This window comes from Lygodium microphyllum, chromosome 13, assembly GCF_053477565.2.
Source record: "Lygodium microphyllum isolate KBCC chromosome 13, Lygodium_microphyllum_v1.1.10, whole genome shotgun sequence".
Classification (NCBI taxonomy): domain Eukaryota; kingdom Viridiplantae; phylum Streptophyta; class Polypodiopsida; order Schizaeales; family Lygodiaceae; genus Lygodium; species Lygodium microphyllum.
Genome location: NC_141147.1, coordinates 63,609,577 through 63,625,393, shown reverse-complemented (window position 1 = coordinate 63,625,393; position 15,817 = coordinate 63,609,577).

The window sequence follows — 15,817 nt, the reverse complement described above, 5'->3', positions numbered from 1 at the left end:
ACCGGACTTATTTAATGTAGTCACATGTAGACAGCTGTACACACTAGCTGTCATAGATGTCAGTCATAGATGAAGACACACTGACGGTGAGCTTGATTTCTAACACTCCCCCTCAAGCTCAAAAACAAAACTCAAATCATCTGCATCACTTCAAGTAGCTGTCTAAAGTGAATGAACTTATCTTTACCAAGTGATTTGGTAAAGATGTCTGCTACCTGGTCTTCAGTCTTCACATGCCCTAAGTCAATCTGATCTGCTAAAACCATTTCCCTGATGAAATGGTAGTGAACCTTAATGTGTTTTGATCTTGCATGATAATCAGGATTGGTTGCTAACATAACACTGCTCAAATTGTCACAGTACAGCTTGACTTTGCTGTCGAAGTGTACTCCCAAGTCATTCAGTAACTTCTGTAAACCACTTAGCTTCACAGGCCGCTAAGGCCGCACCACGATACTCTGATTCCGTACTGGACAATGCAACTGTAGGCTATTTATTACTCTACCAACTGATCATGCTACTACCCAATCCAAATGCATAGCCGCTGGTTGACCTCCTATCATATGTGCAACCAGCCCAGTCAGCATCAGTATACCCCATCAAGTCAAGGGGTTTCCCATATGCATAAAACAGCCCATGATCTGTGGTACCCTTTACATATCTCAGAATTCTTCTGACTGCATCCAAGTGTGGTTTGCGAGGCTTCTTCATGAACTGACTGATCAGCCCCACATCATAACTCAAGTCAGGTCTAGTGATCGTGAGATAGATCAAGCTGCCTACCATCTGTCTGTACATAGTAACATTCTCAATCTCTGTCCCAACATCAATCTGCAGCTTGACATTCTGCTCCAAAGGCGTATCCATAGGCTTGCAATCAGCCATACCATATTTCTGTAACATGTCATGAGCATACTGCTTCTGTAGCAGCCATATGCCTCGAGGTGTAGAGACAACCTTAATCCCCAAAAAATATTTCAGCTCTCCAAGATCCTTGACCTTAAACTCAGCCTGTAAACATGTCTTTATTTCTGCAATCCCATTTTCATCATCTCCTGTAATGATTAAGTCATCAACATAGACAACTAGAAAAACATAGCCACTATCTGTCTTCTTCACAAATAAACTATGATCAGCATCTCCCAATTGGAAACCATGCTGCTGTAAATAACTGCTGATGCGAGCATTCCATGCTCTGGGTGCCTGTTTCAACCCATATAATGCCTTTTTCAGCCGACATACATGTGCTGGAAATTCTGGATGTACATAGCCTTCAGGCTGTTCCATGTAAACCTCTTCATGTAATTCTCCATTGAGAAATGCATTCTTTACATCCATCTGCCATAGTTTCCAGCCTCTAGCTGCTGCCAAAGCAATCATGGTTCTAACTGTAGCCATCTTTGCTATAGGGCTGAAAGTCTCCTCATAATCAAGACCATACTGCTGCGCATACCCTTTTGCAACCAGCCTGGCCTTATATCTTTCCAATGATCTATCTGATTTACATTTTACCTTATACACCCACTTGCATCCAATAGGTGTTTTGCCCTCAGGCAACTGTACCAAATCCCATGTACAATTTTCAGCCAAAGCTGAATATTCCTCATCCATAGCAGCACGCCAATTCTCATCTGAAACTGCCTCATCAAACTTACTTGGTTCTCTAAAACCTGTTACTTTCGTCATATAAGCATAATGACGGGCTGAATATCTAGTGTACGTATACCTGTCAACAGGTCGTCTGACCTTCTCTGATCTCCTGAGCTGTGGCTCACTGTGAGCTTGCCTCTCATGAGGTGGCACATAACGGCTCTGTCTAGCACCTGGCGCCATAACAGACGGAATCCCCAATTCACTATCTAAGCTGTCACTGCTAGATGAATCATAACTTGCAGTGAGTGGACCTGTTACATCTTCAAAAACCTATTACATACTGCGACTCCGTAATCGTTACAGTAGTGGACCTGTTACATCCGTGTCAGTGGATGCAGTAGTGCGACTCCATAATCGTCCTGTCCAAGGACTCACTGTAGATGATACATCACCTGTCTGACCAGTCATGGAAGTACTCTCTGCAGGAGTATTTTCAGCATGAATCATACTGGGTGAGCCATCAGTAGGCACTGCAACAAGATTCCCATACCAAGTTGCTAACTCATCAAATACCACATCTCTGCTTATGAGTGTCTCATGCGTAGAAGGTACATAACACTTATAAGCTTTCCGTTCCTGTGCATATCCAATAAACACACTTTTCACTGCCTTAGGATCCAATTTCTTCCTCTTCTCATTCGGTATATACACATATGCAATGCTGCCAAATACCTTCAAGTGTGAAATATCAGGATTATGACCATACAGCCATTCATACGGAGTGACATCATGAATCCCTGCTGTAGGGGTTCGATTCAGCACATATACAACAGTCACCACTACTTCAGTCCAATAACCATTTGGCAGACATTTTTCATTCAGCATAGCTCTAGCTGACTCCATCAAAACCCTACTTTTCCTCTCTGCAACACCGTTTTGCTGCAGTGTATAACTGCATGTGAGCTGTCTTCTGATCCCATGTTTAGCAAGATACTTGTCAAAGTAGTTTGAGACATATTCACCTCCTCCATCTGATCTCAACCATGATATGTAACAGCCCAATTCATTTTCAGCATGTTTCTTGAAGTCTTTGAATGCATCAAACACATCATCCTTATGTTTCAAGATATAAAATCAAGTGTACCTGTTGAAATCATCAATAAATGAGACATAATATCGTGCATCGCAAAAAGAAGATTATGTGAAGGACCCCAGACATCAGAATGTACCAACTGTAAAGGCCTAGTGCTGTTTTTTACATGTCTCATGAAAGGAAACCGTGCCTGCTTCCCAAACTGACATGCAGGGCATACATGACCAAAATCATTATACTTGAATTTAGGTAATCCAAGTACTACTTCTTTCTGCTGCATAGATTTGAGCTTTTGTACATTGACATGTCCGATTCTCTTTAGCCAGATCTCTATATCTCTGATGGCACTCTCATCATGAGCAAACATAGCTGCTTTAAGTTCAGGAATGGTCGCTTCCAAAGTAAACATCCTGCCATCCCTTCTACCCTTGGCAATTAGCTTGCAGCCATTTCCATACTCCTCAATGAAACATCCATCCTTGTTAAACCTCACTTGCAGATTCTGTTCTGCCATTTGACCCACAGACAACAAATTCTTTGTTATGGTCGGTACATGTAAGACATCATGCATGCCTTTCTTCTTGCCATCAGGCATCATCAATGGAACAATCCCTTTATGCTTTATGTCATGTTGGGTATCATCCCCAGTACATACACGACCATGTGTACCTGCAACCATCTCATCAAACCACTCTCCATGCGGGGTCATGTGGTTTGATTCTCCAGAGTCAATGTACCATCTGTCATCTCTATCATGTCTCGATGCATTTTTAGATACATGCTGCATGGCAAAGAGTCTATCAAAATTGACTCATCATGAGTGTTAAGAAATAGACAAATGATGTAAGCTCTAAGAAGAGAGGTCCAAAATCCCATATGCACAGTAAGGTACAGTGGTACTATCCAAAAAGCTATAAAGGCATGTACTTGACACTCATTTCAATAAAATGATACTATCAATTTGAGTCACTCAAAACTGTCTTTATGAGTCCAAGCTAATCTATCTTGGAACCTAATTCATTTGAGTTACAATCTCTCACTCTGATAATGTATCGTGTGTTTAACTTGCGTCCACCATAGCCAACTAGCTCTAGATCCGTGTTTCTCAACAATAAGCACCACTGGAAGATGCATAGTGCCCATGCTGTCTGCCCTTTGCCTTCATATCTCCTTGCTTCTTGTAACAATCCTTTGCAATATGCCCATACTTACCACAATAATGACAGTCCTTGTCCTTGTTGGACTGATCAGTAGACTGCTAAGAACCAAAACCACCATCAGGGTGATCTCCCCCTGCCTCTAAACCCACCAGATCCACACTGACCTTGTGTATTTGCACCATGCCAATTACTCTACTGCTGCTGCTGTCCATAAGTATTACAAGTGTCACCACAACCTCGAAATGAACCACGACCTCTAGATCCTCTGCCACGCTGGCTAGAGTACAACACAGTGTCTCTACTCTGAGATGCACTAGAACCTATATTCAAACCAAGTTTGACTTCCTCATGCAGTAACAAAGCAACTAGCTCTTCCCAGCTAGGGGGCTCTTCTCTGACAGAAATGGAAGTGTCAAAAGCTTTGTACTCTTTGCCTAACCCATTCAAAGCAACAGCAATCATATCATCTTCTGATACACTTGAGCCAATAGTAGCAAGTTGATCAGTTATGGTCTTAATCTCCGTGGTATACGTCTGTATGCTCTTGCCATTCCTAGACATGTTGTTGAACCGCCGTTTCAACTGGATCTTTCTTGCATGTGTCATGGTTCCATAATTTTTCATCAGTATGTCCCAAGCATCCTTCAGAGTCTCACATCCAGTGATTTGAATTACCATAGCATCAGATATACATAAGGAAAACCAATGCAACACCTTGCATGCTCTTTCATTCCATAGCCTGTAGGCTCTTTTCTGTTCATTTGTTGGATTGTGTGCAGGCAACTCAGGAACAACTTCATCTCCTGTACATAAATCCCAATAACCTCTGCCAACCAAAAAGTTTTTCATTCTAAATTTCCATAATGTAAAGTTATTATTATCCAACTTCTCTCCAACTATCTGAGTGATATTGTCAGTCCCATGTGCATTAGCCATGATGCAATAGACTGTCTATCAAGTGCCTGACTCCCTGCAGTCCAATAAGTATGATTGACTAAGTTCAGTCCATAACAGTTTATGACAGTTTTCTGCACTAAATTGCAGAAAAAAACCAGGGTATTTCAGCCCACTGACACCCCAAAATAACCCACAAACAAGTGGTCTCAACTGTAGATATAACTGTCAATACATAAGCTATGTGTTTGCTTCAACTTAAGCTTATGTAACCTCACTGCCAGGGTACATACATGCAGTCTGAAAACTATAAATTGTGAGTAACCAATAGCAATTTCAAGTCCAAAACTGAGTGTGTCAACAAATTCAGTTTCAGGTTGCAATCAACCAGAATTCAGCATACCAAGCTCCAAGTAGCTCCAAAATGTCTTTTGACCATGTCATACATTTACTTTGTAGTGGCAAGTTCAATACATAAGCATCTGAGTAGGCATAAACAACCTGTCTTCATTGACCAATGGCATAAACCTCATGAGCTGTTTGTAATTAACCAGGACAGTGTAACTGCATTTACTTCAGCTTCAAAATTGAGTTTTCAATTATGCTCATTGCTTGCTTCAATTCTCCATGCATTCAGCATGTATAGGCCAGTTCATATAGATGATGGAACCCCCAAGATGACCTGTATTGCTTCAGTAATGCACAGTACTTGTCATTGACTATGTATGACAGTTTTCAGCCTGTCATTGATTTTCAGATTTGAGTATTCTGCCATTGACTGTGTATGACAATTTTCAGCCTATCATTGATTTTCAGATCTGATTATTTTGAGCAAGAGATCTCAGCTCCAAGACATTTGATCCAATGTATACATGCTTTGACACATTCTTGTGCTCCAAAGATGCCTTCTGAGTGTAGTACAAGGCTCCTGTGTGTCAGTAATGACTGAATGCATGCTGTCCATTCATGTTTACAGTAGTTCAGAAATGATTATAGGTCTGTGTCTATCACTCCAGCTCATAACAGAGCTCCCACACAAGCATTTACTCATTGCACACTTCAAATACCTTCAATAGTGAGCATACATACTCTATGAACCTTGTCTAGGTGCCCCACTGAAGATTGACAGGTTGCTATCCACTCAGATCAGCAGACACAGATTTTCAGATCAGGGGGCACAGATTTTCAGGCACAGGTTGCTGTCCACTCAGATCAGCAGGCACAGATTTTCAGATACAGGTTGCTGTCCATTCACATCAGCAGGCGCGCAGATTATCAGATACAGGTTGCTGATTTTCAGGAGGCAGTCCACGATTTTCAGAAGGCAGTCCACGCTGATTCCTTCATTTGACTATGGCTTCATTTGCAAGTGTCTAGCTTCTTCCTCATTCCTTACTTCCATCTCCTTTGCACTGCAAGTTGTCATGCCCATTCTCGCACAGCCTCATGGATGAAGCTCTGATACCATGTTCAAAGAGTAGAGAGAGAGAAAGGGAAAGACTCCATATCCATGAGCCTTCAGGCTCTCAAGCTCATTCCTTCATTCCCACACACTAAACTGAAAAGCACACATACACCACAAGATAAAGTGACCTAGCGTAAATGTAGACTAGATTGACTAACTCTAGTCAGGTCACTGACTGACTACTAACCAGACTTATTTAATGTAGTCACATGTAGACAGCTGTACACACTAGCTATCATAGATGTCGGTCATAGATGAAGACACACTGACGGTGAGCTTGATTTCTAACATATATAGCCTCCATGAGGGATTAGATTAAGCTAATCTTCTTTATTAACATAATCCTAGATGATGTATGGCATCTTTGAAAATATGGAGAATAGTGGATGGGACAAGTCCCCACCTTGGTCATCATGCAAGAAGCCAAGGGTGGTGGTAGACAAAATAGAGAAATGGAGCTAGATTACAAGAGGTGGGTGCCCAAAGCACATTATTATAATATATTTACAAGAAGGATAGAATGGAAAGTTGGTGTGGTGAAAGAGAGAAGCAAATTGCATGTAGCTAGCAGTCTACGCCTTTGTAACTTCAAATCCTTGAAGAATCTGAAAAAAGTTTCTTTTGCAACTTTCTAGACCATGTTGAAACCGATCCGGCAACGTGAGAGACTGCTTCCAAAAGTTGCTTTGACTTTAGTCCCCCATATATATATAAATACATATAAGCATGTGACAAAAGGGGTCCATGCTTGTAAGCTTTTGTGCAAGATCCAAGTGACACCATGATGTGGATATTGACTTGTGTGCTAGGGTGAGGTGTCCTCTAATGATGGTGATAGATTCCAAATCTTAGTGATGCAGGCAGAGCCCATGTGTAGTTGGAGGCTAGACCTTTGAAAAATCTATGCATTCACTCAACTGCTAGGTGTAATCCATTTCCATATTCACTAAGATAACCATCCCTTTTACCCTTTACATTGACATGCCTCCTAAGAACTTGTTCCCCCCATTTGCTAGAGTTATCATAATCGAGAAGCAATGTAGCATATCTAGTGCTTGAAGAGTAAACCCAAAGTGATATGGTAAACTCTTGATAGGGGTTTTGACCAAATTTTGTGGTAGTAATCCGGGTTGTAAAAAACCTGGATCATTAGCCCTCCCCTTAAGCTAGAGGCATTCATACCTCTAGCTTGCTAATGATGGTCCAATAGAGCAAGGAGGAATGCACCCCCTCATTTGTGGCTCCTTATTGAATGACTGCTCCAAAGTGTTTATATTTCTTTGAAAATAAGGCTTCAGTCGCGCCATCCATTTACCCTTGTCTTGTGAGCCTTCGCATCCATGTCACCTAGCTTATAGCTACCATTTGGATATCTCCTTATGACCATGAATGGCCCTTCCCACTTGAACACAAGTTTAGCATCCTTTCTGTTATCAAAGCGGTTATCATAGTGTAGCACAAGTGATCCTTCCCTTATGTGTTTGCTAGCCAGCTTCTTATTAAATGTCTTCCTCCTCTCTTCAGCCTGCATGGAATAGTGTTGGACTGCTGCTTCTCTGTCTAACTCCAGCCTCTCTAGATCCAAGATCATTTCCTCACTTCTTATCTTGATTCTTCTCTTGACTGACTACTAAAACACGCAAATTGGCCACTTCCATCTCTATAGGAAGCAAAGCCTCTTGGCCATAGACGAGGTGAAATGGAGTATAGCCAAGTGAGGTTCTGAATGAAGTCCTGTAGGCCCAAAGAGCTGCACTCAATTTTTTATCCCAGTGCTTGGGGTGCATGTGTACTTGCTTGGTAATTATCTTACAAATCAGCCCATTTACTTTTTTGACCAAACCATTACATTGTGTGGGTAGTAGGGAGTAGAATGCATGTGCTTGATTTTTAGCCTTTCCATTAGCTCCCCTACTAGGTTCGCCCTAAAACCAGGACCCCGATCAGAGATAATTTCCAAAGGTGTGCCAAACCTGCAACAAATATTTTCAAACACAAATTTTCCAACTTCTTGGGCTGTGATCCTACTAGTTGCTGAAGCCTCTGCCCACCTCGTCATGTAGTCCACACCCATTATGATGTATTCCTTTCCAGATTGAGTTCATGGGAGTGGCCCTATTGCATCAATCCCCCATTTCTCAAATGGGCCATATGTAGTTACGGGATTTTGTTCCTCATGCACTAGCTTCCTTGGTCCGGCCTTTTGGCAATTGTCACAAGTGCGGCACCAATGTTGCACATCTCAATGTAGACTAGGCCACACAAAACCGGCTTGGAGAATCTTCCTGCTGGTTAATTTCTTGAGCGAAATGTCTGCCAGAAACCCCCTCATGGCAGCTCTTAATCACCCCATAATCTCATTTGCTGTTGGCACCCTTCTAAGCACTGCATCCTTTCCTTTGCAATACAACACATCATTTATCAAGCGGTATTTAGTGGCCTTAGTAGCCAGCCACCTTTTCTCGCTCTTACTCATATGTGTAGGTGCCTCACCATGCTCAAGAAAATAAAGCACATCTTGTAGTTGAAACTTACCCTGAAACAAGGGAAGCTTTACTGTAATGATGCCCACCACTACCTCTTTCAAATTTTCAGCTACTAGAGCATCTGCCTCGCATTTGTGCGCCTTGGCACAAAATAGATTTGGGCTTTCTGTAGCTTTCTCATGAGAGTTTTAGCTTCTCTCATTTTCACTACTAAGTTATCATTTTTACAAGCCCAGATCCCTTTCATTTGCTTAACAATTAGCATAGAATCCCCAAAAATATTAAGTCGAGTGACACCATGTGAGAGACACCACCTCAGACCTAAAAGCAAGGCTTGATATTCTGCCTCATTATTAGAATGGACATCCTCTAAGCTGATACCTTCTCCATAAAGTTTGTCACCTTCGGGACTAAACACCACTATTCCTGCTGTCGCTCTGTCTTTAATATGCTTGTATGCCCCATCAAAGTAGAGGGCATGGGCATTCTCCACCCATGGTGGCTCCTCAAAAGGAGGTGTCTCCTCTTTTACCTTTTCCTTCTCTTTTTCCTTCTTTTGATGACATCTATGGGTCAAAAAATCAGCTAGGCAAGCTCGAGTAGAATCCTCCACCTTGAAGGTGTAGTCAAACTCTTGGAGTTGTATCACCCACTTAGCGATTCTGGCTAAAACATCCATGTGCTGTAAGGCATAGGGAAAATGCTCTTCTATCGTGATCATTGTGAATGGCCTAGGGAGAAGATAAGGATGAAACTTTCTTATAGAAAACATTAGAGACAAAACCATCACCTTGACCATCTTGTACCCTCGTTCTGATGCTATCATTACCCTACTAGAAAAGTAAACCGGTCTCATTAGGCCAGTTTTAGCATCCTTTTCTATTAGTGCTGCCCCTAGAGCATCTTCCCCAAAACTCGGATTGACAAAAAACTCCTGATCCCAACAAGGTTGTAAAATTATAGGAAGGGTGCTAAGAGCCTTCTTCACCTCGTGAAAGCACCTTTCACTTTCGTCACTCCACAGGAGCTCCTCAGAGTGGGTTAACTATTGTAGTGGAAATATTAATTGGGAGAGGAGATGAATGAACCGCCCCATATATCGTACCTTCTGAATGAAAGAGGTTAGTTGCTTCACAGAAGATGGTGATGGCACTGCCAATAGGGCCTTAACTTTGTTTGGATCTGCTTCAATGCCCCTCTCACTTACGACATGCCCTAACAAAGTCACACTACTTTCGCCAATGCGACACTTCTCAAGGTTTAATTGCCCCCCCATTTGTGTGAGGCGGTTGAAAGCTTCATCCACCTTCCCTATATGTAGAGCCTTAGAACTATAAATACAAAAATCATCAATAAAGACCCTAATGGATTTCCCAAAATATGGCTGGAAGACATAATTCATGAATCGCTGGAAGGTAGCTGGGGCATTTGTTAATCCAAATGGCATTACTTTGTAAGCAAAACAACCCCAAGGTGTAATGAAGGTGGTCTTCTGTTGATCCTCCTCAGCTATTCGGATCTAGAAATAACCTGAATACCCATCACAAACAGTGTATCTCTCATGCCCGGCCACCTCGTTGAGTATTTCATCCTGAAAGGGAAGAGGAAAGTGATCTCTCTTAGTTGCAACATTTAGCGGCTTGTAATCCACACAAATCCTCCATTTTCCATTCTTCTTGGGTATCACCACCACAGGTGAAACCCACTCTGAGTCCCCTATTGGATAGATGAAGCCTGCCTTCAAGAGTCATTGCACCTCAGTGAGTAGAGCGTTTTGTTGAACTGCTCCCAATCGTCGTAGTCGTTGCACCACTGGCCGTGTTCCCTCTTTTAGATTAATGTGGTGTTGTACTACTGTCACACCTATGATGTGTTCATAATCAGAAATAAAAAGTGTAGATTTTTTTATCACCACTTCCATGTAGGCTGCCTTCTCCTCAACTGATAGATCCTTAGCCAACATTTTTTCTAACCCCTCCTTCTCGACCTTTGGAAGCTGCTGCGAAATTTTACTACTAGAAGGCCCTTTTAATGTAATCCCCATCACTTCTAGAGAGCTTTCTTCCTCCTCATTAGAAGACTCTCCCTCTGTCATAGATGACCAACCCTCGTCGCTGGAACTCCATTCATCAACGGTGGTCTCTAACACATGATCCTCCTGTCGGCTCTCCTTCATGTTGTAGATAGTGCTCTTCCATTTTTTATGCAGCTCCTTTTGTGGCCTTAGCTCTAAAGCCCCTGTCTCCCAATCTTGTCTGGCTTTCATTCCCATTAGCCATGGTCGCCCGAGAATGAGCGGATAGCCATTCCCCTTCACTGGAAACACATACATGTCAAGCTCCAATTGCACTCCACACACCTTTACCTTGACTTTCTTTATAACTCCCAAACAATTTACTACTACATTGTTAGACATTTTGACCCCAAATTTAGTAGTTTCATTTACCTCTAATCCCAAACGATGCATCAACTTTTCTGTCATGACACAAATCTCTGCACCTCCATCCACATATGTCTTTGACACTCTCTGCCCATTGATTTCGGCTTTCACTAGAGGCACAATATCTTTCATCTTTTTAGCCTGGATTGCATTCACATGTCTATTCTTCATGGATCTAATGCTTACCATCTTTGACCATTTTCGTTGCACTGTTGGAGATAGATATAGTAATTGTGGCCATGAAATTTTTGGCCCTTGATTCCTCACATCAGCAAGCAAATCATAAGCTCTAGTACCTTTACCCATGGAAAAATCATCTGGCTCAATGTGTCGACGTAAGCAAGCCCTCCTCTTTTTACTGTTGCGTGTCTTTGCAGCCATTGATGACTCTGCCTCCCCTTCCATATTTTCAACCTCCTTTGGTGGTGTAGGCTCCATTCTCTCAATTCTACGGGCTTTCTTCACCGGCATTGCTTCAATCTCTACTACTTTGGCCTTCCCTTTGACATCACTCTCATCTAAACTAATTATCCCGACATCATGATTCTCTGGTGGCTGGACAGGCAAGGGAGGCACCTTTGCAAGTGGTCGAGAATGCTGGAGAACTTGAACCGGTGGTGGAGGCCTTGGATTCGGTGGAACAAACCTTTCCCTAGGCGGTGTCACTTGTTGTCCCCTCCTTTTTGGTTGGAATCAATTTCTTGGAAAACGCCTAGGATGAGGGCAAAAGTACATACCATGGCCAGTCTCCCCACAATTATAGCAAACATACTCTTTTTCTTGTCTCCTTGGACCTCGATTGCCTTCATTTATGAGGGGAGGGGGTCGTACTCCTTGCACCAAATTTAACGAAAGGCTTTCAAGTTGATTAGTAATGCGTTGTAGGAGCTCTTGCTGTGGTATCTCCGCTTCAGGTGGGGCCTTTGCTATTTCTCTAGGCCTTGGCATGGTTGGTAAAACCTGTATGGGCTCAACTCCGCCCTTCAACTGGGCTTGATACTTCAATTTTCTATCTTTCTCCCTCGCATAAGTGACTGATTCTTCATAAGATGTGGGAAAATTTCCTTTGACCTTCTCCCTTAGTAGAGGATGAAGTCCGGCTAGAAAACAATCTTTCTTAAGGCAATCAGGTACTCTTTCTCCCTCGGCTAAGGAGGTTGTCCATTTATCCCACAATTTTATAAACATGCCTTCATAGGCTTGGTACTCCCCTAGTACGGTTTGGTGAAGATCTAAGAGCTGTCTCCAAATATCTTCAGGTGGCTCCATATATTGGTACTTGTGCATAAATGCGGTCTTGAGATCCTCCGAATTACCCCTTGTAGCCTCCGGGAGAGCTTGATACCACACTCGAGTGTCACCCTTTAGAACTAAAGAGAAGGCCCATACTTTGATTGCTTCATCATCCCGGTCTGTGACTAGAAAGGCCATTTCTAAGTCATCCAAAAAGTCTAGAGCTTTCTCCCCTTTGTGCCCAAAAAAACTTGGAAATGCCATGTTGCCTTAGTAGAGTACGAAGATGAACACGTCTAGACTTAAATTTTATTTTATGAGGGGAAGGATGAATGGGTTCACAGATGCATTGATTTCAGCAAGACGTCTAGGCCCTTGTATGCTTCTAATAATGCCTCGGAATCTAAGCTTTGTGCTAGCTACAATATGCACAGTTTGTATAGCAAGTGGACGGATAGGTCCATACAACTCATGGTGATTCATGAGAAACTATTATAATAAGATAAAGACATGTATATTGAAGGATGCATTGTAGTCTAGCATTGGGAAGATTATAGGTTCTGGTGATACAAGAATCTCCCTTAATCTTTCAGTCCCAAAGTACATGACAAGACGCTGCTGGAAGAAAATCTTCCTACTGATGCATACATTAACTCGGATGTTTTGTACAGAGTGAAAGGTATAAAAATTCGGGCCATTATTATTATTCATGAGTGGAGACTACTTAAGGGAGTAGAGGGAATGCACTTTCTTGAATTATGAGGGATTTTCCCTAGAGTGTTTCTTTCTGGAACCCACCAACTTTGCTATACATAGAATTTGCTCACCAGTGATTGTTCTTGCCTTAGTGTGTCCATCCTCGGCGACATATATTTCATAAGGTGTGATGGCCACCTTTTCAACCACACCCAACCTTTGAGCTAACAACAATTGAAGGTACTCTTCATACTTTGCACTTCTACAAAACTCCACACCGTTCATGCATAGTTGTCCTCCTTTGATGTGGATTAGGCCAAAGAGAGAGAGGGATTTGATGATTTGGAGACGAGGACCTCTCGGAAGGGCCTTCACTTTGTTTGCAAAACACTCACCACAATCATGAGAACCTAGCAATTGATGGCAACATGATTTTTTTTCATTGTGAGAGAATGTAATTTCTAAGGTGAACACCTTTTACCTGCATACGTGCCATCATTCGATAGGCATACTTCCTTTCTTGGGCTTCCTTGGGAGACCATTGTGGGAGTTGTGAAATTCGACCAGCTTCAAAAAAATTTGGTGAAGGCATTGGAGAAGAGCCACTTGGGGCACTTGTTATAGAGGATGCACCACCATGTGTTGTATCGTCCCACATAAGAAGGTAGAGAATTGTGGTTGAGAATGTCCTCAGTGGGGGCACCAAAAATGAGGGCTGAAATGATGAACGGGTTGCCTCTTACCCATCCAACCTCCAATCCTCACTAAGAGAACTAAAGAGGGGCACCACCTAGCCAAAGGGAGGATGGGCTAGGACATCCCTTTTCTCAAAGAGAATCAAGAGAACCAAGACACAAATTTACAAGAGAGAATATATGTACTAGACACCATATTAGAATATGAGAGAGAGAGATTAGAGGAGAGGAAGACAAGAGGAGAAGAGGTAGAGGAAGCTTGCCATTATGCTACATGGAATGAGAAGATGAGAGGAGAGGGAGATAATAGGAGAAGAGGTAGAGGAAGCTTGCCATTATACTACATAATAAAAGAACTTACTCATAGCTTACCTCAAAGAGATGAGGGTATTCTAGAGTGCTCTCATGGGCTTGTCATTGTCCTTCCTCTTTCCCTTCATTCTCCATGGGCTCTTTATATAGCCTCCATGAGGGATTAGATTAAACTAATCTTCTTGATTAACATAATCCTAGATGATGTATGGCATCTTTGAAAATATGGAGAATAGTGGATGGGACAAGTCTCCACCTTAGTCATCATGCAAGAAGCCAAGGGTGGTGTGGTAGACAAAATAGAGAAATGGAGCTAGATTACAAGAGGTGGGTGCCCAAAGCACATTATTATAATATATTTACAAGAAGGATAGAATGGAAAGTTTGTGTGGTGAAAGAGAGAAGCAAATTGCATGTAGCCAGCAGTCTGCGCCTTTGTAACTTCAAATCCGTGAAGAATCTGAAAAAAGTTTCTTCTGCAACTTTCTAGACCAGGTTGAAACTGATCGGGTAGGCAAGAATTTTCTTGAAATTTTCTTTTTCTTGGGAGTTATTGAGATTATAAAAAATGGCTTCCAAAAGCTGCTTTGACTTTAGTCCCCCATATATATATAAATACATATAAGCATGTGACAAAAGGGGTCCATGCTTGTAAGCTTTTGTGCAAGATCCAAGTGACACCATGATGTGGATATTGACTTGTGTGCTAGGGTGAGGTGTCCTCTAATGATGGTGATAGATTCCAAATCTTAGTGATGCAGGTGGAGCCCATGTGTAGTTGGAGGCTAGTCCTTTGAAAAATCTATGCACTCACTCAACTGCTAGGTGTAATCCATTTCCATATTCACTAAGATAACTATCCCTTTTACCCTTTACATTGACATGCCTCCTAAGAACTTGTTCCCCCAATTTGCTAGAGTTATCATAATCGAGAAGCAATGTAGCATACCTAGTGCTTGAAGAGTAAACCCAAAGTGATATGGTAAGCTCTTGATAGGGGTTTTGGCCAAATTTTGTGGTAGTAATCTGGGTTGTAAAAAACCCAGATCACTTATATTTATTTTATCCAAATAGAGAGAGAGAGAGAGAGAGAGAGAGAGAGAGAGAGAGAGAGAGAGAGAGAGAGAGAGAATGAGAGAGAGAGAGAGAGAAAGATAAAAAAGAAAAAATGAAAAAAAAACACAACGATCACAGCACAGCACCTAGGGATCCTCAAACTAGGTACATCTAGTGACCTTGGTCGGTCGGCTCCATCCCTAGTCTCCTAGCCCTTTACACATCCCCCACAATTGCTTAGGGCACATCAAGGGCATGGCATACCTAGGGAGCTTGTCTTGCCTATGGTTAGACCTATCACCCTAAACCAGTTGCACGATTCTTTTTCGCACTCCACCTTAGTACCATCACAATCAATAGTAGTGAGCAAGGCACGAAAGGCCATGGAAAGTACACCGTACTCTTTGAACAATACAAGTAGCCACCAACTTCCAAAACCTAAGGTATCAATGAGCTCAATTATATTACATCGTGTTGTCAAAATCACAAATGATGTCTCAAGAAGCCTTCAAGTGTACGTCTCCTCAACATCAACAAATTTTTCCACCCCATTGAACCCTTGCTTCATCCACACATTGCTACGAGGAACCAGACTAGTAGTCTTCTAACTATGTAATATCTAAGTATGCACGTGCACTCACATAATATCTACACCACAATCTATACACAGTTTGGGTCCTCAAGTGTAGGACAT